This window comes from Gossypium hirsutum, chromosome D01 (assembly GCF_007990345.1).
Source record: "Gossypium hirsutum isolate 1008001.06 chromosome D01, Gossypium_hirsutum_v2.1, whole genome shotgun sequence".
NCBI classification, from domain to species: Eukaryota; Viridiplantae; Streptophyta; class Magnoliopsida; order Malvales; family Malvaceae; genus Gossypium; species Gossypium hirsutum.
This window is the reverse complement of record NC_053437.1, coordinates 25,341,418-25,346,999: the sequence shown is the minus strand read 5'-3', so window position 1 is coordinate 25,346,999 and position 5,582 is coordinate 25,341,418. Positions and strand designations below refer to the sequence as shown.

The 5,582-nt window shown below is 34.0% G+C and overlaps 1 non-coding gene across 1 annotated transcript; it reads right to left on the bottom strand.

The window, feature by feature from the left end:
* Positions 1-4,975: 4,975 nt before the first annotated feature.
* On the bottom strand, positions 4,976-5,082 carry LOC121214123 (small nucleolar RNA R71). The gene has a single exon (XR_005909710.1). It is a non-coding gene; the product is annotated as a small nucleolar RNA R71 (small nucleolar RNA).
* Positions 5,083-5,582: the final 500 nt, after the last annotated feature.

The window sequence follows — 5,582 nt, the reverse complement described above, 5'->3', positions numbered from 1 at the left end:
TATAGGGAATAAATTGTAGGAAATGTAAACTAGAGGGACTATCTAGCAAATGAAAAATGTGGGTTGGTTGACTTCAATGTGGTTCTCAAAATCTTGGACTAGGGACATAAATCCTATAAATTGCTAATTGGCTCCATTTTATCCTCCGGTCTCAATTTTACCAACTTAGATGAATTAGGTCCGATTTATTTTTGTATTTGACAGTTAATCTGGGACTAACGAACGGGTGCGCGATAAGTTTACCTTCCTGTCTCACTTTATCTTAATATTCCCTTAGGGCGTCACAACCTAAGTTCTTAGTTCTATTCAAATTAATCCAATTTTTTATGACTTAGTCATTTGTCCAAAAATTTTAATTTATCCACATCTCCATAAACCAACCTCTTTAAGGATTTAGCTACACATGCTCAAAGTCAAGAAAAATAAAGATAACAATGGAAAACAAAACAACCATGAAAGGAAAACTTGAGAAAGATGTGAAAGCTAAGATTTTTATGTAAGAAATCTTAAATAGCATGAAACTAAAAGCATTTAACAAAGAAATCTAAAGTAAGAAGCATAAAATGAAAAAGCTTTAACAAATTTAAAATTAAATATACCGAAATGTAAATAAACCTTAGCTATAGTGTTAACTAACTTAACTTACATAAAGAACATCAAGAATAAGAAGTGAATGCAAAAAAAATAACCTCTAATCTAAGGTAAAATAAGAAAAAAAATAAAAACCCTAGAAAACTGTAGAGAAAAACTAAGGAAAACCTTGAGAAAATTAAACCTAAACTAAGCTAAATGTGTTTCTCTCCTCCTTAGAAATTTTTGGCTATTTTGAAGGGTGTTCTAATGACTTTTCGATGCTCAAATTGCCTCTACATGGGCCTTGTATGATTGGTGTGTCAGGTAGACGAAGGTTGTCCTTTTTGTCCAAGTTTGTCCTTTTGATGATGTCGATATCGCGAAACCCAGAAGAGGATATCGTGATAACTCGAGCAGTATGAAACTTGGGGGTCTTCCTTGAGAGGTGGATATCGCTATACCCAAAGAGAATGTCATGATACCATTGATGGGTCTCCTTGGTCTTTTACACTGTTAGAGGTATTGCAATTCCAGTGGTTGGATATCGTGATACCCTTGCCCTAGGTACTGTTCTCACTCATTTTCCACCTCTGACACATCACTACATCACGGAAACACATGTTAGAACTCCCAATGGCACTGTCGGCCAATTTGGGTAACAAAAATGAGATGTTTTCACTTATTACCCGAAAAATATAAAAATACAAAAATAATGAAAAATTAAGTTAAAACCTCTATTTTCCTTGAGATAAAGCTCTTTAAGTGTGTCAGAAAAGCCTAATTTGCCACATCGATTTTTGGCTGATCAACTTCTCATAACTATCTCTTCTTCAGAGCAACTAAGGTAGATAATTAATAAGAGAGGAAACTGAAACATAATTGAGATCAATCCCCTTCTGGAAGTCATTTTCCAGCTATTTACAACCCTTCACACACAATCTTCAACCTTATTGAAACCATTTATTGATAATTATTCTGTTTCCCATTAAGAAACCAACGGGTTTTAATCCAATCGAATTAGAATTGAATATAAACCTTGTCCAATTCAGTTATTAACCTTTCCTAATTTTTAGTAGAGGCCACCAGCTTATGGTTCCTTTCAATTTAGCCCCTCAATTATTCCTTAATTTACGGACTTAGAGAAAATTTGGTGTGACAAATCTCCTACCCTAAAAAAATTATCCTCGAAATTTCTTTTCATGCTGAGCCTTAAAGGCAGGCTTAAGGTTATTCTTCCTTACCTTTTCCTTCGTATGGTTCACGAAAGTTTTCATCTTTACTGGATTCATCAACATAGTTTCCCTTATGTACATTTGTTTTATACCTACTCCGCTCAATTTTTAGATCTCTTCACACTTAACAATATATAGATACTAGCTCATTGGCGAGTATCTAAACTTTCTGTTGTTGGATATACCCCAAACCTTAGATTATCTTCACACCTTTAATTTAGTGGATGCTATAAGGCAAACATCGCCTAACTATTAACTTCTTGATTTTAATTCTAGATTTATTTATAGGCTAACCCTACCCATCTAATCGGTCAAATCCTTCTTGTCACAGGGTAGCCAAGGTCGCCCAAGAAATATATTCATTACTACTTTGACGGAATGCTAGAGCTACTTCTCTAATTCTAGAGTTCTATTTCAACAGTAACAATGGGTTATCAACACTACTCGGAAAGGGCTATCATAGAACAAACCTATGACTAGTTCTATTTTCATGAGGGCTACACCATAATAGGTAACAGTTGGGAAGTATTCTTGCCTTGGAAATCATAAAGGATTTTTCCTTATCTTGATGCCAATAGGTGTCCTATCCATATTGATGGATTTGAATGGCTCCATACCATTCATTAAATTTTTTATAACTATCCATGCTCTTTTTCAGTTATAAATAAACCAGAATGCTAAAGGGAAGTTCATAAGTCTACAAGCATTTAGGTTGACCAATCCTCCCATTATCTTTCACTTCTCTTCTTCTTGTCTTTCTTTTTCTCATTTTTATACATCCATGGGGTTTAGTTCCCCGACTACACTTGACGCAAAAATTCTAAAAAATAAAACCTTTATTCCCTACCTTCTTTACTTGCCCACTAGCTAAATCCTCAATGGAAGGCATATGCAAGACGATAGTTCTAAATTTATAGGGATACACCTACCGGACATGACATGGTGGTTTGCCTGCTATTTTGGGAAACTTCACTCACCCCACCTTGCTTTTGTTCTTGACGTGAATCGAATGAAGTGTCGACTATGCAATGCCAATGATTACCTTTTCTTCCCTTGGAAAAGATGTTTTATCACAGGAGGTTATACTTCTCCATTTTCGATCAATCTAGAAAAACGCAAAGATCTACCCCAAGACTAGAGGAGTTCTTTTCCTCAACCTCCAGGTTCCTCCCCTGGACCCAGCTCATTGCGACTATTACAGTAACATCATAGGAATACCTCGTCAATACCCTTCACTTCTCATTCTTTCTCTTATCAGGAACATGCCTTTCTTCTTTAATAATAATGGTGATTTCGTTTCAATTATTGACAGTGTGGGGAGAATCCTTGACTACCTGATAAGTGTTAAAAGTAAGATGTTTTAATCCCATTCTTAATGCGATTTTGGATGATTATTCGATGTAAAATTGTAAATTTTATGCTTTTAATTATTTAACTTCATGTTTCTATACTTAAGAGAGCATTTGGGATAAAAAGGAGTGAAAAAAAAGTGAAAATTAGACAATCATAGCAAGTTTCAAGAGCCACACGAGATGGGCACACGGTCATGTGACCCATACAAGCATGTGTTAGACCGTGTCAAAATCATAATTTGCACTCCCGAAATGTGAAAAAAAAACATATATATGAAAAAAATAAGAAGATAGAAAGAAGTCGTTAGAGAATACTCGAGAAAACAACTCGAAAAACACCATTGAAGCCGATCTTGAAGCAGATTTCCATCAAGATTTAAGTTCTCCTTTTGATTTCTTTGAAGTTTATTATGAATTTCATTATTTCTTGTGGTTATAATATCTTTGTGATGTTTTTATTTGCTATCATGAACTAATTTTCTAAATACCTAGGGGGATGAACCCCAGGATAGATTTTATTATTTGATTTATATTTTTATGCAATAAATATTTAGATCTTGTTCTTAATTATTTGTGGTTAATTATTGGTTTAATATTTCTAGGCTATTAATCCATGTTTGATGTGCTTCAATCAGAGGAGGAATAGACCCTGTTTAAGAGTAGATCTAGCAAAACTGAGTGGAGTTGCATGCAATCCTAGAAATAGGATGATATAAATCTACCGGATTAGAGTCAAATCTAATAGAGAAATCCATAGATTGAATTAATATGACAATAGGGGTTTTAATTACAAAGAAATTTCAATTAATCAACCTAGAGTCAGTTGCTCTTAGTCTTGAAAAGAGATATTAGCATAATTTAGGGATTCTTACGGATCAAGATACTAAGTCAAGAAATTACGTACTATAGATTGATAATGACAGATGAAGTCTAGGTGGATTCCTTTCTGGGTATTGTCTCACTTCTTGGTTGTTAATCGTTTATTTTCCTGATTTGTTCTTTTGTCGTGTTCTTTAGTTAATTTTAGTTTTAATAAATCACTCCAATTTTTTGTTTAAATAATGGAAAGACGATAATAACTACTACTTTTAGCCCTCATAGGAATGATATCATTTCTGACCATAGCTATACTATTAATTGATAGGTGCACGTACCTTAGTCAGATTTTTAGTTGGTTTATGACTACATCATGTTTTTGGTGCCGTTGCCAGGGACTAAAATATTAGGAAAACTTTATTTTTATTAATTTAGCAATTTTTATTTTTATTTTAATATTTTTGTTTTCAATTTATTTTTTATGTTCTAATTTTTTCGTTTGTTTGATTCTGACAAGTTCTTTTGGTTATGACTAGAGGAAACACGTTAGGACTGTTAATTTTTTTATAGTGAAGTTGAAAAGACTACTCACAAAATTCGTAGAGAGGTTAGAGAAGCATGGAAAAATAAAAAAAATATAGTAGATGATCAAGAGGAAAAGGATATTACTAGGGAGATGGTTGATAATCAAAAAAATCAGCAGCTTCCTGCACTTACTGCTCCTCGTACCATTTATGATAATACTAAGACTACTCTAATTGGGGCTGAATCGAGTATTGTGAGACCCAACATTACTGCAAAAAGTTTTGAGTTGAAGTCGAACACAATTCAAATGGTAAAATAGTATGTTCAATTTTTATGGTTTTTAAGATAAATATCCCATTCTCTTTGAGGAGCAAGGTAAAATAGTGGTTAAATTCATTGCTACGAGGTTCTATCACAAGTTGGGCTCAAATGACTGAGAAGCTTTAGTTAAAATATTTTCCACCGGCTAAAATAGCTAAGTTGAGGAATGACATCTCATCTTTTTTTCAGTTTGATATTGAGACAGTGTACGATGCATGGGAGAGATATAAAGATCTTTTAAGAAGGTGCCCTCATCATGAGTTACCTTTCTGGTTATAAGTTCAAACCTTTTTACAATGGTTTAAATCCCTCGACTAGGCAACTAATTGATGCAGTAGCTCGTGGAACATTGAATAATAAGACATCTGAGGTAGCTCAAGATTTTATTAAGACGATGGCACTGAATAACTATCAGTGGCAAGTCATGAGAACAAAATCTTTTAAATCAGCCGGTGTTTTTAATATAGATGTAGTTTCTATGTTAGCAAATAAGGTTGAAACTCTTGGTAAGAATATTGATGGTTTGAATTTTTCTAAGCAGGTGAATCCGGTGATGCAATGTGATGCGAATGGAGCTGGGATGATTAGTTCGGAATATTAACCCTTCAAGTCCAACATGGAGCATGAGCAAGTCGACTCTATGGGTAATAATTCTAGATCTCAAAATAACCCTTATAGCAATAGTTATAATCCAGGTTGGATGAACCATCCAAATTTCTCTTGGGGTGGTCAAGATAATCAAAGGTCACAACCCCCTTTTGGG